Raw genomic sequence first — 21189 nt, forward strand, 5'->3', positions numbered from 1 at the left:
TTCGAAATTATGAGGCCCAATATTTATTTTTCGGCCCATTGGGCTCATTAGATGGTCCACGACCCATTTGAAAGAAGAAAGGGAGTTTATGACCCATTAGGGCAAATTAATTCATTTATGGCCCAATAAGGCCCATTAGGGTTAGAATGAATCATTCTAGGCCCAAATGGTCCAAAATGTTATAGATTTATGAATTGGGTCTATTTAGAATCCAAATAGGGTTTCTAAGCCCAATGTAGTTGAATTGAATGCTTATTGGTTCATTAGGCCCAAATAAGGAAATCTTAGTCCATAATGAACTTGAACCATGGTCTCTAGGGTTTGCAACTCCCCAATTGACTATTTGGACACTTTGTGTAGAGTTTTGAACTTCACTTGTGAATCTTGATTAAGTTTGTGGTCATAGAATGAACATAGTGTATGATATCAAGTTAATGTTACATGTATTATCATAGTTGATGTTTACATGATCACAGAATTTCCTGGCAAAAATGCCAGTTGTGACAATAATTCTTCGAATGAGAGATCTTACCCTACAACGGTTGGACTCAAACAAGAGTTGCATAATAGGGCTAGACCTAACCTTCTGAAATTATTTAGTCCTCGCAATATGTAACTTAACGTATTCGCTTACTAGTTAGCTAAAGATAACTAGAACCCCTAAAAGCACAAAGCAAGCATCATTCGAGCATTGAGCAACCATACCCAACATATTCTATTCAAGCCATCAAATTGCTGACTAATCAGTTCTAGCACGTAACTCAATAAGCACATATAGCAGGCACATAAGGCATCTCCCTAGATCCTTAGCCCTAATCTAGCATGTAGTTTTCATACAAAGACAATAGGCATATAAGGCATCATTCCTAGATCCTTAGCCCTAATCTATCATGCACTTCTCATAATCATATCATAACATAACATGTATGGGTATCTTGGGGAAAACTTACTTGATCTCCCAAGCCTCCTCCTTCTTATCAAGCTTTAAAGACACACAAATGGCACAAAAAGGCTCAAGAACACTCAATATTCGATTAGGGTTTCATAAAGAGAGTCTGAGGGTGATGGAGGCTGGAGTGGAGACCCTATAAGTTGTTTAAATAGGGTGCAAACCCTCAAATTTAGGGTTTCATCCAGATAGATCTACTCGTCGAGTCAGGGCTACCGACGCGTCCAATCATTCTCATCTACACGACGATTTGGGCCTCCAACTCGTCGAGTCCCTGTGTAAATCTGCAAAACTTATAATAAAGAATACGTACCGGGAACCGGACGTTACAATTTTGGAATTGGGTTCCAGATTAATTTTAATGTCGGCTTCAGATGGTGAGTCTTCTAGGACTTTACAATCTTACGTAAGTTTCTCAATCTGTCAACAAAATTGTTGTGTTCTTCAATATTATCACAATTTATGCATCGATTTCTTGATTTAAAACTTTGGAATCTTTCAGAAGTTTCTTGGTTTCAACTTCGGATGGATCGGGTGAATCGAGTGTAGATGTGATATAAAGTTTAGTCTCACATTCTGAAACTAAAGATTCTTCAGGGGTAACAGATGAAATTACATTATTGTCCTGATTCGAAGGATTGTTGATGGTTTTTGAAGGAATGAGGTCTTTAGGGGTAAAATTGTCATTTTCTTGGTTAGAAGAAATGTTGATGGGTTTTGATGTGTCATCTTCAGGGGTACCAATTTCATTGTCTTGATGAGAAGTATGATTGATGGGTTATGTAGTCTTATGAGTAGTCCCACGACCATGCTCGATGAGGGTCGACTGGGAAAAATAAAAATCGGTTTTTATCTTGTTTCCCTTCAAGTTTACCTACATTTTATCTCAATCATTTCTCTGATTCTGATTCTTCCAAATCACCTCCACTCTATCTCTTGAAAGTTTTATCCCTAAATCGAATCGGGTTGATACATGGTAAGATTTCTCGTATTTTCTTGTTCTGATCCTGCAAGTATTTTCATGTTCTTATTCTGACCCAATTAAAACTTTTATTGAAGATGTGACGATAGTACTGTGTGATCTTAATCTAGCAATTTAGAGAGTTGAAGTGACAACCCCAGATGGAAAACTTATGGACCTTTTCTTTATTACAGATGGCAGGTAAGCCTTCGTCTTGTTTTTTTACAATGATTTGAGGTGAAATATTAGTGAAATAGGTATGTAACCAAGCAAGAATACACATTTCTGTAGACGGATATCAACCGGTCAAATAGGCTTGCCCCAAGGTATAATTCTTTCAGAATAAACTAGTTGAATTATTTATTAGATTATAAAAATTTGAAAGAATTGGAGTTGATAATTTTTGGGGAAATATACATTCGCTCAAAATTATTAAAATTTGGTTTATTATTTGTCTTATAAAAGCATTCTCACATAATTTTATTCTTACATAATTCGATTTTGTGACAGTTATTCTCATAGAATACGTGAAGGGAACATGATGATCAAGGGCTTGAAGGTTGGCTGATAGTGTGTGAGATGAAGATGAACAATGGTCACCAATCTTCCAAAGAGAATGAATTATTTATCATTATATATATTATGATAGAATAATCTACAATATAATGATAAAACTATATGTAATTGTATATTCTAGTAGAATAATTTATATATTGTGTTTGTTTGTTATTAGTGAGTGTAACATTATCATAGAATAGTACATAAACTTTTTAATTTCTAAGAATGTAATGAAAATTTTAATTTGTATCCAAAAAAAATTATTCTTCAAGAAATTAGTCCAATCAAAATATATATTCTATCAGAATATGTATTCTTTTATGGTTCAAAAATATTTGATGTTTTTCAATATGTTGATAAACATATTCCGATAGAATGGCCGAATTAGGAGAATTATAATCCCTAAAATCAGATTTTTAAAATAAATAGATTCTATTATTCCTTAAAGTCCGTAACTTTCCTTTTTTAAATCTGGATTAATTGACTAAACTACCCTTATAGTGTAATTTATGTGATTATTCTTTTTTCTTTAATTTAATAATATACATAAACCACTTTCTTAAATTAATAAAAATGATTGGTCCACAATCATTCCTACATTCACACAATAATTAGTCTGAATACAATAACCTAAGCCTAATAATTTATATATATATCATTGATTTTGAACATTTTAACAACACCTTTCAAGTTCTAATAATTTATATGTGACTTTTTTTTCTTAAAGTTTTGTTATAAAGATAATGAATAAAGTGAAAAAAATATATGAGTAGCTAATATCGAATGAAGGAGAAGACCGTGGAGTATTTTGAATGTTAGTTTTCATCCCACATCGGTGAGAAAAAGAAATGGAAGGGCTTTGAGGGTTCTATAAAAGGAATGCCAAGGAGAAGTGTTAAGTGTGTGTGAGTCGCACGGATGAAAACGTGGGCACTTTCACTTTTCAGTTAGTATAAGTTTTATAATGTTTTTTTTCTAATAAAAGAAAAACCAAATATTTAATAAAAACTGGTTTGAAAGCCTGTTGAACCTCCCCAGTTCGACCCCGGTTCACATAAAACTGTCGGTTTTTAGGGGTCTAACATACAAGCGGTTTTTGGAGCTTGAAGAACCGGTGACTCGACCGGTTTCCGGTTGAACCGGCTGGTCCGGTCCGGTTTTCAAAACAATGACTAGGACCATTAAGTTAATGAGATGGATGGGGATGTCCTAAAGAGATAACTCCTAAAGTTAGAATTTACTAGTTAGTACATATAATGAGACCATTAGTGTCAAGTTATGGACAATTAAGGGTAGAAATTGAAAAATGAATTATATGAAGCTTTTCTCCTCTTCAGATAAGTCAAACGCACATGGAGAGCTGGAGGGAAATTGGATATGGAGATTTCATGGTAGAGTACCCTTCAGAATTGGATCCAAGCAACCATATGTTATTTGTGATAGGTTTTATAGGTTATATTTAAAAATCATGTATGGCGGAAAAATTTAACCCTTAAGTTCACATTCAACTTATTTGGATTTAAGTTTTCTCTATTGATACATATAATCTATTAACATAAAAGAACCATAAGAAAACCCTATTATAATTGAAATTGACAAAGGGATTAGGGTTTACATGCCTTTTGATTATTGTTGTAAATAATCAATCAAAGCCTTCTTGAACAAGCTCTAGAAAGCAAGCACCAGAAATCTCGTGTCTTTAATTGTTTGTACCCAAACCCTAGCAATTAGAACACTTGGGGAGAAAGGAAAGGGGAATTGATTTCCGGCAATCCTTCTAAGAGATCAAGTTACCTAAAATTATAAGGCTAAGGCCCCTATTTATAGCTAATAGGAAAAACCTAATTAAATAACCCTAATTTGGTTATTTCAAATCTTGACTTTATCTAGTTTCCTTATTATCCATATTATCTATATGGAATAATCTAGAAACCCTAAGGATACTCTGAATTTCGGCCAACCCTAGGAATCCACTAGAATTCTCCTCTTGTCCAACTATTGAACAATTACAGCTTAGATCCTTGCACTTTTAATTAATCCAATTAATCCCAAAATTAATTCCAATTAATTTCTGATTAATTATTAATTAAATAATATCATTTCTAATTAATATATTAATCTCATAATATATTAATAATTTATTTATTGCTATTTATATTAATCATATAATAAACCAATAACTCAGTTTCTCTCTCTCCAAAAATCATTATAGTCAATTACTAGATTTGAGGGCAACCCAAAAGGACTTTGATTTTAATTCAAGTATATACCAATTTAGTTATTGGCTTAGACACCTAATCCAATAGTCTCCCAGTTTGATAAGTCTATAACTACAATTTTAAGTATAACTTCTAAATAAAACAGCAAAGTGTGATTTCCAAGGCAACTACCAGAATCTGATCTGATCAGACATCGCTCCTAAGATAAGTGATCAAATATTTCTCTGTTCTACAAGATATCGTATGGACATGAGACATGGATTACAATCAATCTCTTTTCCAAAATTTTGTTTCCCGATTTCCTAATTTGTGATGACCTCATAAAACTACCAATTGAACACATCAATTCAGTCCTGGCTGGTCCCATCACTATAATGTCAACACCAAATCACTGAGGGGCCCAAAGATATCGCTTTTCCTGTTAGGGCAAAAGGAATGAATAATCTTCGACTCATATTCTTGTATCTTTACTCACCAAATCATGCAGGACGCTACGTTTTATAACATCACGTTACTGATGCGTTTTTGTAACACCAATGCACAATCGGTTTGTAAATTACAACTCTGTAACATCCCAAAAATTTCATTTTTAAAGTTACTAAATCTATATCCCAAAACATCATCAATATCCAAAACAATGTGAACATACGATGATCATAGTATGTAATCAAAACAAAACATAGAAAAGTATTATCAGAGCATAAGTCCCAAAATCTCTACTGTGGAAAATCATAGTGTGATGCAATGCGATCATGCCGGCCCCTTTCCCTTCGAGCTAGAATTACCTGAAACACAAACTGAAACTGTAAGCAAAAAGCTTAGTGAGTTCCCCCACAATACCACATACAAAACAAACATACTGCCAAGCAAATCCAGGTGCTGGCCTACCCCTTCGGTCTATTTCAACCGGATACTGCCGAGCATATTTGGGTGCTCGACCTGCCCCTTCGGTATATTTCAACTGGATAATGTCGAGCATATATGGGTGCTCAACCTGCCTCTTAGGTCTATTTCAACTGGATACCGGGTCTATTTCACCCCTTACTACTACCACATAATATCATACATAATTAACAGAATCATCAAAAAATACATGCACAACCGATAATTATCACAAAGACAATCATCATGCTATATGATAACTAGTGGGCCGGCCTTGGTGCCTTCAACCCACGAATTCTACGAAGGGAGACTCACCTCAAACTTTGGGTGTCAAATCATACTCAGCGAATGACTCATGAACTCCTCTCCCTATCGCACAACATAAATTTCTAATTAGCCATTAGATTACATTATGACTCCAAGATCCAAACCCTAATTCATGTCTTAAGGAAAAAGGTTCCCTAATCCTTGCCTTATTGGGTCTCTTCCTCCCAAGGCCTAATTTTAAAACAACCCAAAGTGTCCAAGCCCAACCAAATAACTTTAAGGCCCAATAAGGCCCAAATATCATTAATCATAGTCCTAGGCCCATACGTCATAATCCAAAGGTGGGCTTGAGGCCCAACAATTCAAGGCCCAACATCCTAGAGCCCAAAAATCAATTTTGTCCACTGCATGTGTACACGCGGCGTACTCTGCATGTACGCCCATTGTACGCTGGTCTTGACCAGATACAGGTGATTGACCCAGTACGCGCAGCGTACCAGGGAGTACGCCCAGCGTACTGGCCAGCCAACCCAAAAACCTTCTTGTGACTTAATCCATTAAGCCCTAACGTCCAAAACATAGATCCAGGTCCCTAACAACGTCCTAAGCCATAAAGTTATAGACTTTATTCTTTTGCATGCATGGATAGGGACAAAGACATAAATCAAGTCTATAATCACACTTAGTTGACATCTAACAATCACATGGTTGAGGCTAAACCATCAAGGTCCGATTTTTTATGGCTCCTAACACCTCCAACGGCCTAAAAGGACAGCTCATATGGATTGGCACTCCTTTAACTCAAGGAATCAAAACTATGGGACCAAAATACAACAATAATCACCTCAAAACTAGATCTAAGCATGCAATGGCCAAGGTTAAAGCTTTATACCTCAAATAGGTCAGAAATGATGCCAAACTTCTAGATCGACAAGCTCTCTTCACGTCCTTACTTCTTCTCCAAACACCTTCTTCTTCAAAATCACCAAGTAACACCAAAAATACACAAGGTAAGCTCAAAATGCATGCAAGAGGTTTAGGGTTCAGTTTTAACACTCTAAGGGCAATAGAGGCTGAAAGGATGAGGGTTATGAGGGACTTAAGTCCTTTAAATAGGATGAAAACCCTAAAATTTAGGGTTTGCCTCTGGCCAGACTACGTCCAGCGTACACAGGGACTTCCCCGATCCACGCCTCACCAAGAGTACGCCGTGCGTATAGTATGTACGCCCAACATACGACCCTCCCCAATATTCACATTATTATTTTTATTATTTTGAATACATCGAATAAGAAAATACCTGACGACTCGGGCGTTACAAATCTCCCCCACTTGAATTAGACTTCGTCCTCGAAGTCTGCTGTTGGGAATAACTCCGGGTAGTGCTCCCGCATCTCGTCTTCTAGATCCCATATCCATTCCGAGCCCTTACGGTGGTGCCAATGCACCTTCACCAGCTCGACCCTTTTGTTCCTCAAATCCTTTGTCTTCCTGTCGAGAATTGCTAATGGTTTCTCAATGTAGTTCAGGCGGTCATCCACTTGGCTGTCCTCTAAATGAATCACTGCGGAATCATCAACTAGACTCTTCCGCAGCTGCGAGACATGAAAAGTACTATGGATCTTCCTAAGATCCTCCAAAATATCTAGTCGGTACGTCACCCTGCCCACCCGGGCTATAATCCTGAAAGGTAGGGGTGAGCAGCGGAACAGGGTACCCGTTTTTGGAACTGGAACCGCCTCGGAACTGCCGGTTCTGGAACCGGAACCACCTAGCCGGTTCCCATTCCTAAAATCTAGGAACCGCCTTAAGCGGTTCTGGTTCCGGATCTCATTATCTTGGAACCGTTATCCGTTGGGTAACCGGTGGTTCCGGTTTTTATGCAGGGTACCCGGAACCGGTAGGTAACCGGAACCGGAATCGGGGGATACGTCGTCTTTTAATAGTTTTTTAATAGTATTATTTAATATATATTTTATATATATATTTTTCCAAAAATAAATATTATATACAAAAGTAAAATAAACTCAGCTAGGGTTTTATGACTTTAGTCTTTAGTTGCATCTCTATGTTCTTGGCCGCCATTACGTTCTCAATTCACAAACACACACGAGATTTGAAGTAGTGTCTCGCATTATCGCTCCAGTTAACTCGTTCGAACTTCAATCGCACACCCCCGCTAACTCGTTCAAACTTCAATCGCACACCCCTACCGTTCAATCGCACACCATAAGTAATTGTCCAGTGTCCACTGAAGTCTGATTCTCCCAAGTCGCAAATCGATCGACGCCAACGACACATTCAGTTTAGTGTCCACAGTGCACACCACCACTTCGCACCTGCAACCGGTTACTCGTTACTTTGAATCCGGCATACCAGCAACGACTGCTCCAGCTCCACAGGTTAGATTAATGATTCTTTTTTATGATTAATGATTCACCGACTTCTAATCTCTTTACTGATTAATGATTCCTTTCGATTTACTGATGTAATATTGTCCTCTATGCTTCATGATTTGTTCTTTAGTTAGTATTAACTGATTTGAAAAAAAGAAATACGGGATTACAGATTACTTATGTTTTGTGATTTGTAGAACCTGTTCACAGTTTTTTGGTGATTATGAACACGTTTATCTGATTACTTACTATTTCTCGAAAATTTAGGCTGGCCAATAATGGAACAACAACAACCCATAGATTTGGATCGTGAAAGTGATGTTGAGCAACATAACACTCAATCAGTTGGGGACAAAAGAATAGCAGATGTTTGGCACAAATATGTCGATATTCGAGATCAAAAAATTCACAAAATTGTAAATGTCAAATGCAAATTCTGCTCTAGAGTGTTGAAGGTTGCTACAAAGAATGGTACATCATCTATGGCTAAACATCTTCTTACATGTCCAAATAACCCCGATAATATAGATAAAAAACAAAATAAAATTAGCATTTTTAAAACGAGTCAAAGTGATGTTACCACTGTTTCTAATTGGGAATTTAATCAAAATTCCATTAGGCAAGCTTTAGCTAAAATGATTGTCATTGACGAGGAACCATTTTCTTACGTGGAACGTGATGAATTTAGATATTTTGTAGTGTTTACGTGGAACGTGATGGATTTAGATATTTTGTAGTGTTGTTGTTCCACAATTTTGTTTGCCATCACGTTTCACGGTTGATAGAGATATTGGTAAACTTTTTTTAAATGAGATGGAGAATTTAAGGAATACATTCAAAGGTGTGACATCTAGGATTTCTCTCACTACCAATTGTTGGACTTCTGTACAAAATCTAAACTATTTGTGTTTGACTGCGTATTTTATTGATGACAACTGGAAATTACATAAAAGAATTCTGAATTTTCGAGTGATGGATAGTCATAAAGGGAAAGAAATTGGAAAAGTAGTAGAGTCTTGTATTCTAAACTAAGGTTTAGAAGATAAGTTATCTTGTATCACCGTTGAGAATGCAAGCTCAAACGATGTGGTTGTTGCTTATTTAAAAGAACACCTTACGGAAAAACTTGTTTTAGGGGGTTGGTTTTTTCATATGAGATGTGCCGCCTATATCTTAAACCTAATTGTTAAAGATGGTTTGGATATGGTTAAGAATTCCATTAATTCTATTCGGGGTGTTATTGTATATGTGAGGAGTTTTTCGAAAAGATATAAATTGTTTGATGATTGTGTTTTAAAATCAAAAGTTTCATGTAAAGGGTCGGTATCTCTTGATGTACCAACACGGTGGAACTCCAATTACATTATGTTAGATATGGCTCTTAAGTTTGAGAAAGATTTTAAAATAATGAAACAAGAAGATCCTTAAATTGAGAAAGATCGTAAGGACAAGTTCCCATCTCAAAAAGATTGGGATAATGCTAAAGCTTTATCACTTTGTTTTAAACAATTTTTTGATGCCACAAAAAGGATGTCTGGCACTTTGTATGTCACCGCCAATATGCATTATCATGAGATCTTGGGTGTATTAGCTTCTTTGTTGGAGTGGAAACAAGATAAGGATCCCAATATCGTTAGTATGAGGGATCAAATGAGAAAAAAGTTTGACAAATATTATGGAGACTTTGGGAAAACAAATGTCATGGTTTTAGTTGCGGTTGCTCTTGATCCAAGATATAAGACGAGGTTTGTCAATTTTTCTTTAAAGAAGATCTTTCCTTTGGACGAGAAGAAAGTTGAAGACATATATAATGATGTGTATGATGTTTTGAAAAGGTTGTATAATCATTATGATAATGTTTCAACAAAAGCAAAGAATGATTCTTCTAGTTCTTCCCATTGGAAAGATGATGATGTCCAAAATTTTGTTGGAGTGGTTAAGAATAAACAAATGACAAAAATCTATGATGAGTTATATGAGAAAGATGTTGAGGATGCTATGGACAACTCTGAATTAGAAGACTATCTTGATTCTCCACCTGAAAAAATGAACAATGAATCCTTTGAAAAATTTGAAGTGGTTGAGTGACAAATGTACAACATATAAGGTGTTGGTATCTATGGATAAAGACATTTTAGCCATTCCAGTTTCTACAGTTGCTAGTGAATCTGCTTTTAGTACTTCCGGTCGCGTGGTGGATGACTTTCGTAGTAGTTTGGGTTTTAAGACAGTGGAAACTTTGATATGTACTCAGGATTGGTTGAGGGGATCAAATGTATGTATTGATCTTGAACAACTATTGGATGATGTGGAAAAATATGAGAAAGGTATGTTACACTTTTATTTTGCACTTTTAATTATATTTTCCTATATTGTGTATATCTTTATTAATTTGAATTGTTTGTTTAATATCTATTGCAGAAATTGGTGACACTGTTGATATTACAATTGGTCGAAAATCATAACAAATATTTGCTTTTGGAGGTAACTTTAAACTCTACCTATTTGGTTTTGTTTTTCTGCACATAATCCATAATAGATATTGTTTTTTGGGCTGTTAACATGTTTTAGAGTTGCTGATGGGCTGTTAAATGTTTGTTGTTGGGCTTTTTTGGGATGTTACAGGTTTGTTGTTGGGCTGTTTGCTGTTGGACTATTTGTTGTTGGACTGTTTGTTGTTGGGCTGTCACACACTTGTTGTTGGGTTGATGAAGAATTGTTGTTGGGTTGATACAATTATGCAGAATTGTTGTTGAGTAGCATGTTATGACTTTTGTGTGCTGTTAGAATGTTTATTTTGATAACTTTTATGTTTTTGAGTGTTAACTAGTAAGACTTGCAAGACTTGATGTTGATCCTTTTACAATTGAACTAAGCTAAGGTTGTTGTAGTTGTAAGTTTATTTGCAAATGATGTTGATATTTTAGTGATCAAGTGTTTATGTTTACTTTTTGTTATAAAGTATTGTTGCATTTGATTTTTGTTGTAAGTTAGTTTGCAAATGACCAGTTTTTAAAGTTTACATAAAATTAGGCGGGCACCCGGAACCGGAACCGGTTCCAAACGGTTTTGGGATCGGTTCCAAAATTTAAGGAACCGGTGTAGGCTGTTTCGGTTCCGGTTCTGTCATACTAAGAACCGCCGGTTCCGGTTCCTGTTAAATTGGTCGGGTACCCGGTTATGCTCACCCCTACTGAAAGGTCCAATATACATGAGGCCCAGCTTGCCTCGCTTCATGAAGTGAATGACACCCTTCCAAGGTGACACCTTCAGGAGGACCATATCCCCGACCTGGAACTCTAGGTCCAATCAGCGTCTGTCGGCGTAGCTCTTCTGCCGACTCTGAGCCGTCTGGAGTCTGCTCCGGACCTGTTGGATCAACTTGGTCGTATTGAGCACCACCTCGGTACTCCCAATAACTCGTTGACCGACCTCACCCCAACATATCAGGGTCCTGCATTTCCTCCCATAAAGCACCTCAAAGGGAGGCCGGTTAATGCTGGCGTGGTAGCTATTGTTATAAGAAAACTCTGCCAATAGGAGATATGCATCCCAACTACCACCGAAATCCATAACGCATGCCCACAGCATATCCTCCAATGTCTGGATGGTCCGCTCGCTTTGACCATCCGTATGCGGGTGGAAGGTCGTGCTGAAGTGCAGACGGGTACCCAACTCGTCATGAAATTTCTTCCAGAATCTGGGAGTGAACTGCACGTCTCTATCGGAAATCACAGAAACTGGCACCCCATACCGAGCCACGACCTCCCTGATGTAGATATTCGCCAACTTCTCGGCCAAAATGCTCTCCTGGATCGGAATGAAATGGGCGCTCTTGGTCAATCGATCCACGATGACTCATATCCTCGCGCCGTCTGTGACAACTTCAGAATGTAGTCCATGGTAATCTCTTCCCATTTCCACACGAGGATGTCTAACGGCTGCATTTTGCCATGAGGTCTCTGGTGCTCGGCCTTGACCTTCGTGCAGGTCAAGCACCTCTCTACATACCAGGCTACATCCCGCTTCATGCAGGGCCACCAGTAATCAGGAAGAAGATATCTATACATCTTCGTCGCCCCGGGAATATGGATTTGTGCGCCTCCTCCATCAGGATCTGGCTCACACTGCCTAAGTATGGAACCCACACTCTCTGATGAAGTGATAATAAACCTCGGTATTCATAATCAAAGGAGGAAATCTGACCCACGATGCGCTCACTCTTCCGGTGCTCCTCTTTCATAGCCTCCATCTATGCCTCCCGAATCCGCTCCAGAAGCGGAGTCACAATTGTCATCCTCAGACAGATATCCCTCATCGGGGTCGCGACTGCCTTGTGGATAAGAGCATCAGCCACTACATTGGCCTTCCCCGGGTGGTAAAGGATCTCACAATCGTAGTACTTCACCACGTCCAACCACCGACGTTGCCCATGTTCAGATTCGGCTGATCCATCAAATACCTCAGACTCTTGTGGTCCGTGTAAATAGTACAACGGACCCCATAGAGGTAATGTCACCAAATATTGAGGGTAAAAACCATTGCCCCTAGCTCTAAATCGTGTGTTGGTTAGTTCGCCTCGTAAGGCTTCAGCTGCCTCGAGGCGTAAGCAATGACGCGTCCTCTATGCATCAAGACTGCGCCTAAGCCCGAAATAGACGCGTCACAATAAACTACAAAATCCTTGACACCCTCTGGCAGGGTCAAAATTGGCACCTCGCATAACTTCTGCCTCAAAGTCTCAAACGTTGCCTGCTGCTCAGCCCCCCAGCGGAAAATGGCAGTCTTCTTCGTCAATCGGGTCTGGGGTACCGCTATCTTGTAGAAATCCTGAATAAATCTCCGATAGTATCCAGCTAACGCAAGGAAACTCTGAATCTCGGATGGAGACCTCGGAACCTCCCATCTCATCATAGCCTCCATTTTGGATGGATCAACCATAATACCGTTCTGGTTGACATGGTGCCCCAGAAACTACACCTCGCGCAACCATAACTCGCACTTGGAGAAATTCGCGTATAGCCTCTCCCTCCTCAGGGTATCCAATACCTCTTGCAAGTGCTCCTCATGTTGCTCATGGCTCATGGAATAGACTAGGGTATCATCAATAAATACTATCACAGACCGATCCAACATTGGTCTGCACACGCAGTTCATGAGGTCCATGAACGCGGCTGGAGCATTGGTGAGCCCAAAAGGCATCACCACGAACTCGTAATGACCATAACGAGTCCAAAAGGTTGTCTTCTGCACATCATCCTCCCTGGCCCTCATCTGGTGATATCCCGAGCGCAGATCAATCTTGGAAAACCAAGACGCCCCCTGAAGCTGATCAAACAAATCATCGATCCTTGAGAGTGGATAACGGTTCTTCATCATTAGCTTGTTCAAATCCTGGTAGTCAATACACATTCGGTACGACCCATCCTTCTTCTTCACAAACAGGATCGGTGCACCCCAAGGAGAACTACTCGGCCGGATAAATCCCTTTTCTAACAGCTCCTACAGCTGTGTAGGCAACTTCTGCATCTCTGGTGGAGCTAATTGATATGGTGCCTTGGCTATTGGAGCCGCACCAAGAACCAGATCGATTCGTAACTCCACTTGCCTCTCCGGAGGCACTCCAGGTAAATCCTTCGGAAACACGTCTGGGTACCCTCGAATAACTGGCACCTCATCCAATGTCGCCCTATCCCACTCCCGAGTATCCATAACGTAAGCAACAAACCCAGAGCAACCCTGATGGAGACAGCGTCTGGCCCTAGCGGCTGAACATAGAACTGGGCCGCACTGAGCTTCCTCTCTCTGGACCACCAATTCTCCCCCACTTGGGGTCCACACTCACACTAGCTGGTGCTCGCAATCAATCACTGCCTCATTGGGGCTCAACCAATCCATCCCTACTATGACATTGTTCCTGCGCGGAGGAATGGGAACTAAGTTAATAGAGTAGCATTCACCGCACATCCTCAAAACATAATCCCTATGGACCCTCGATGCTCGGACGGATCGATCCTCTGCAATGTCAACCTCTAACGGGTAGTCTAACATGCTCGGAGATCCGGAAAACCTCTTGCTGAGCGCAAGAGATACGAAAGATCAGGTGGCCCCCGAGTTGAATAACACCAAAACAGGGATATCGTTCACAAGGAACGATCTAAAACAAAACACATAAAATATAAGTACCGAAATCAACATAAATATCAGAGTTAAGGAGAAGAAACAGACCTGTCACCAAATCTGGTGCAACCCGCGCCTCCTCGACGATCAACTGAAAGGCCCGACTCCTCGCCACTGGAGCATCCGTCTTGCCCTGACGATCGTCTGTGATCCACAGAGTCGCTGGAGCTGGCGCCATCACTGGCACTCCCAATGCTAGGCTCGGGCAGTGGGCCTTCTTGTGGCCCCTCTGATTGCAATGAAAACAAATCAGGTCCGATGTCCGAATGGTGGGAGTAGGGGCAGTACAATCCTTGTTAAAGTGTCCGGTCTTGCCGCACTTGTAGCAGCCTGAGCCCCCCGATCTACAAAATCCCTCATGTGCCCTGCCGCATTTTCCACAGCGGCTCTGGCCCTGCTGGCCCTTTGACCTCAAGTCGAATCCCTTGGGTTTCTTTGCTGAAACCCCTACAGCCTGCCCATATTCTGCCTTCCACTTCCATATGTGCTCCATATCAATCTATTGCTCTCTTGCCCTAGCTATCATATCGTCCAGTGTCGGGCACGCCAAATAACTAACGAACTCTCTGATGTCTGCTCTCAACATGTCGTGATATCAGGTTTTCCTTATCTCCTCATCAGCTGTATACCAGGGCACCAACAAGGCCCTCTCCCTAAATTTGGTGGTAATCTCCGCCACAATCTTTGTCATCCGTCTCATGTCCAGAAACTCCCTGTCCAGCTGCTGTATCTCCACCGCTGGTGTGAACTCCGCTCGAAACCTGGTCATAAAATCTGGTCAGGTCATGGCCTCAATGGCCCGGGCTCCCAAAGCATAACCAACCTCCTCCCACCAATCCCTAGCCCGCTGCCTTAAACAACCCACATCAAACCTGACCTTCGACCCCTCGGGGCAGAAGCTAGTCATCTGATCACACTTAATGTCTGCTATACATCGTCTAGATGCGATGGGGTCCTTCACCCCGAAGAAGTATGGTGCTCCACATCTCTTGAAATCCTTGAAGGAGAGTGTGTAGGCCGCAGACTGGCTAGTTGCCATATCACTTCTGAAGGCCCTAAGGCGATCCTCTATCAACTCAATAGTTCCCTCCTTGATCGACCCGAAAATCACTGGGGTCGCATCAAGGATGCCTCTAGTAATCTCAGATGCAATGAACTCTTACAGGCCCTCATCAATTGGCTCGGAGCCCGTACCCAAACCAAACCCAGATCCTGAACCTCCTGCTCCATGACGTGTCATCACCATTCTGAAACAAACCATACAACTATCAAAATCATGAATACAAATCGAGAAATTTCACATTCTACAAGCCCCCTGGTTTCCTCGTGGCTCTCCTCGAATCGAGTATAGATCCTCTGCTTTCAGTAGTACGGGCCCATACTACCTTCCACATCTATCCGTACTTTCCTCAAGGATCGCCTTGAATCCTCCAGGTTACTTCATATCCATACATACAATTCGCAATTAGATAAGGCTTTTGGCACTAATCTCTTCCTAGGCATTTCCTAGGGCAACTCTCTCTCACCACTCACTTCCATCAGCTGCCGAAGGAACTTCCACTAGCTCCCTCTAACTAGTTCACGAATACAATTACATATAACTAAAACCAGATAATTCTTCAAATGAGAGGTCTTACACTACAATGGTTGGACTCAAACAAGAGTTGCGCAATAGAGCCAAACCTAACCTAATAAAATTATTTGGTTCGTATAAAATGTAACTTAGCGTATTCGCTTACTAGTTAACTGAAGTTAGTTAGAACTCCTAGAAAGCACAAAGCAAACATCATTCGGGCTTTGGGTCACCAGAGACAACATAATCTAGTCAGGCCATCCAATCACTGGCTGATCAGTACTAGCATGCAAGTCTACAAGCTCATACAATAGGCATTCAAGGCATCTCTCCTAGCATCCTATCATGCAAAAACTGAGCAGATCCCTAGCCCTAACTAGAATGTGATTCACATATTCATAATCAAATAAAAACAGATAACATGCATGGGTATCTTGGAGAAAACTTACTTGAGCTCGACCGATTGCATGCATCATACCCCTTGTCTTTTATAAAAATCCTTAGTTTTAAAAGAAATATTTTTCTTTTATAAACTTACCAAACCCTATATTCGATTTCAGACACACCCGAGAGTATGTCTGAATCCTTCAAACCAAGGCTCTGATACCAACTTGTAACATCCCAAAAATACGACCCAAAAATTTCATTTTTAAAGTTACTAAACCCATATCCCAAAACATCATCAATTTCAAAAACAATGTGAACATACGATGATCATAGTATGTAATCAAAACAAAACATAGAAAAGTATTATAAGAGCATAAGTCCCAAAATCTCTACTGGGGAAAATCATAGTGTGATGTGATGCGATCATGTCGGCCCCTTTCCCTTCGAGCTAGAATTACCTGAAACACAAACTGAAACTGTAAGCAAAAAGCTTAGTGAGTTCCCCCACCATACCACATACAAAACAAACATACTGCCAAGCAAATCCAGGTGCTGGCCTACCCCTTCGGTCTATTTCAACCGGATACTGCCGAGCATATTTGGGTGCTCGACCTGCCCCTTCGGTCTATTTCAACTGGATAATGTCAAGCATATTTGGGTGCTCAACCTGCCCGTTCGGTCTATTTCAACCGGATACCGGGTCTATTTCACCCCTTACCACTACCACATAATATCATATATAATTCACAGAATCATCAAACAATACATGCACAACCGATAATTATCACAAAGAAAATCATCATGCTATATCATAACTAGTGGGTCGGCCTTGGTGCCTTCGACCCATAAATTCTACGAAGGGAGACTCACCTCAAACTGTGGGTGTCAGATCGTACTCAACGAATGACTCGTGAACTCCTCTCCCTATCGCACGACATAAATTTCTAATTAGCCATTAGATTACATTATAACTCCAAGATCCAAACCCTAATTCATGTATTAAGGCAAAATATTCCCTAATCCTTGCCTTATTGGGCCTCTTCCTCCCAAGGCCCAATTTCAAAACAACCCAAAGTGTCCAATCCCAACCAAATAACTCTAAGGCCCAAATATCATCAATCATAGTCCTAGGCCCATAGGTCTTAATCCCCAGGTAGGCTTGAGGCCCAACAATTCAAGGCCCAACATCCTAGAGCCCAAAAATCACTTTTGTCCACTGGGTACGTACACGCGACGTACTCTGCATGTACGCCCAACGTATGCTGGTCTTGACCAGATACGGGTGGTTAACCCAGTACGCGCAGCGTACCAGGGAGTACGCCTAGTGTACTGGCCAGCCAACCCAAAAACCTTCTTGTGACTTAATCCATTAAGCCCTAACGTCCAAAACATAGATCCATGTCCCTAACAACGTCCTAAGCCATAAAGTTATAGACTTTATTCTTTTGCATGCATGGACAGGGACAAAGACATAAATCAAGTCTATAAACACACTTAGTTGACATCTAACAATCACATGGTTGAGGCTAAACCATCAAGGTCCGATTTTTTATGGCTCCTAACACCACCAACAGCCTAAAAAGACAGCTCATATGGACTGAAACTCCTTTAACTCAAGGAATCAAAACTATGGGACCAAAATACAACAATAATCACCCCAAAACTAGATCTAAGCATGCAATGGCCAAGGTTAAAGCTTTATACCTCAAATAGGTCAGAAATAATGCCAAACTTCTAGATCTACAAGCTCTCTTCACGTCCTTACTTCTTCTCCAAACACCTTCTTCTTCAAAAACACCAAATAACACCAAAAATACATAAGGTAAGCTCAAAATGCATGCAAGAGGTTTAGGGTTCGGTTTTAACACTCTAAGGGCAATAGAGGCTGAAAGGATGAGGGTTATGAGGGACTTAAGTCCTTTAACTATGATGAAAACCCTAAAATTTAGGGTTTGCTTCTGGCCAGACTACGACCAGCGTACACATGGGTACGTCCAGCGTACGCAGGGACTGCCCTGATCTGCGCCTTACCAAGAGTACGTTGTGCGTAAACTATGTATACCCAGCGTACGACCCTCCCTAATATTCACATTATTATTGTTATTATTTTGAATAAACCGCATAAGAAAATACCTGGCGACTTGGGCGTTACAAACTCATATATATCAATTTCAAGAATATAAGATATTATCGTCTCAGAATTATTCGTGATATAATCCATGAAGTAATTAATACTCAAAATATCCATTTTCCAAGTACTCACGAATATTGTAGCAACCATTGCAATGTCTAATCTCCATAGAAAATCTACAATCCATTCATGATAGTCTTAATTCACTACTTACTTCCAAATGTATGAGCAACTTTGGAATTTAGATTAATCAAATCATTCAGTAAGTAAAACATGCAAAACAAAACATAAGAATAAACAATTGAAAAAGGCAGTAACCATACTCATAAATAATCTATATTATTCAATCACCAAATTCAATTACATTTATTTTGTTACAAGTTTCAAAATATCAAGTAACTACTAAAACTAATATCATATCTCAAGCCTATGCTCCTAGCATGCTGGTTATGCTTAACCCTGCTCAGAGCCTTCGTGAAAGGATCTACAAGATTATCTTATGAAGATACTCTCTTAACTAGAAGATGACCTTCTTCAACCCTATGTCTGATGTAATGGTACTTTCTGTCGATATTATTGGATCTACCATGATCCTTAGGTTCTTTGGTTAAAGCAACTGCGCCTTCATTATCACAGAAAAGTTCAAATGGCTCTTGAATGGTCGGGACTACTCTGAGATCGCCGATGAAGATTTTCAACCAAGTCGGCTCCTTCGATGCCTCACTCGTTGTGATTTACTCTCATTCACGAATAGAATCAACCACTATATCCTACTTGGAACTATTTGAAGTCATTGCTCCACTATTTAACACAAACACTCAACCCGACTAAGAACAAAAGTTGTCTCGATCTGCCTAAAAGTTGGTGTCACTATATCACCCTCTGCCGCAAGTTTAGATCCATCAAAGTTACTTTATTTATGAACTATTTTGAGTATAAAGTTTTTATCTGCTTTTTAGTTCTTTAGATCTCTTTATTTGTGGTTTTTGACATTTTTGGTCCATTTTACGGGCGATCATGGAGTTGATTGGAATCCAACATCTTTTGATTAGTTTGGAATACTTCTTGGACCTCATGGACTATGAAAGTTGTGATCTTTTGCCTCCCCTTTTAGCCATGCAAGTTATCTTGGTCCTTTAGGTCATTTTGGTGCATTAAAGTTTAGATCTTGAAAGTTTGTGACATTGTTATGGATAAAGTTGGAAACTTTATTCATCTAAACATCATATTGATTCAGATCTGAAGGTTGGAGACCTGGACATAATGGATTAAGTTGAGAAAGATGCATTTTTGGTCCCTTTTGAGACTTAAAGACTAGATCTTGGTTGTTTGGACCATCCTAATAGATAAAGCTAGAAACTTTAACCATTATGAAGCTATTAGGAACCTGATATGATGATATGTGTTTTGGTCTTTAAGGATTAAGTTCTTAATAAAGGAAAAATCTTTTTGGACGTAAACACGATGTGATGGTGCGCTGCAACACGTCTATTTTTCGGTACCACGACGTGGCAAAGGAATTACCACAATGTGGGGGTCATTTGATTGTTAACTTTGACCATTGACTTTTTGACCAATTTGTCTTTTGGTCAAACGTGGGTAGAATTGAGTATTTGGCCAAGGACTGGCCTCAGTTTGGCTTTAGGAAGCTTGGGTTGAATGTTCTACTGCTGAGGTAGCTGTTGAGCTTCTGTTGAGTAGTTCGGGTGAATCTTCTCACTATACTATATAGGATGTTAGCTGTCTTTGTGACTCTTGCATTGTATGCTGGGCGGGGCCCATTATGTATGTTGGGTAAGATCCGTTTGTATGTTGGGTGGGGCCGTTATGTATGTTGGGCGGGACTCGTTATGTATGCTGGGAGGGGCCTGTTTATATATTGGGAGTGCCTGTTATGATGGGTGGGGCCCGATATATGGGAGAGGCCCGGGGTTATGTATGATATGTGGTATCTTGGGGAACTCACTAATCTTTGTGCTTATTGGTTTATGTTTAAACTCTTTTTTTAGGTACTTCTGGTTTCAAAGGGAAGGGTCCGAATTGATCGCACTATATCCCCTGGAGATTTATTCCAAATTGACTGTTTATAGTTTTACTTTGATGTTTTGAAAATACTTTTACTGTGATGGTCTTTTGGAACAAATGAATGAATGGTTTAGATTTATTTAAAATGAAAATTTTACTCCGTATTTTTGGGACATTACAAGTTGGTATAAGAGCCTTGGTTTGGGGGATTCGGGCACACTCCTGGGTGTGTCTGGAATCAAACTGAGGAGTTGGTAATCTTTTTAAAGGAAAATAAATTTTATAAAATTATTTTTACAAAGAAAGGGGTGCGATGTGTGCAATCAGCCAAGCTCAAGTAAGTGATTCCCAAAATACCCGTACATGAGTATTATGTGTTTGTATGAATTGCATGCTAGTTAGGGCTAATTATCTGCTCAGGATTGCATGATAGAATGCCTGTTAGAGATATATGCCTTTTTATGCCTAATATGTGAGCTGTAGAATTGCATGCTAGTATGGATCTTCAGGAGTTGTGTGATAGGATTGCCTGATTTTGTGATGCCTTATTTCTTAATGATTCTATTGTAACATCATGTGTCCCGTCATTTCTTATTTCAGGGTCATGGGCCGGAAGTCTATTGGGTAAAGGCTTTGGGCATTAAAGAGGTAATGTTTAGAA

General features: G+C 39.7%; 1 long non-coding RNA gene across 1 annotated transcript; it reads left to right on the forward strand.

Annotated features, from left to right (window-relative positions):
* The first annotated feature begins 7944 nt into the window (after window positions 1-7944).
* LOC145116248 (uncharacterized) lies at window positions 7945-11065 on the forward strand. The gene is made up of 4 exons (XR_013711948.1): window positions 7945-8238; window positions 8500-10559; window positions 10654-10716; window positions 10858-11065. It is a non-coding gene; the product is annotated as an uncharacterized LOC145116248 (long non-coding RNA).
* The last annotated feature ends 10124 nt before the right edge of the window (window positions 11066-21189 follow it).

The sequence above is a fragment of the Lactuca virosa genome, chromosome 5 (genome assembly GCF_052849685.1).
Source record: "Lactuca virosa cultivar CGN04683 chromosome 5, Lactuca_virosa_CGN04683_v6, whole genome shotgun sequence".
Lineage (NCBI taxonomy): Eukaryota > Viridiplantae > Streptophyta > Magnoliopsida > Asterales > Asteraceae > Lactuca > Lactuca virosa.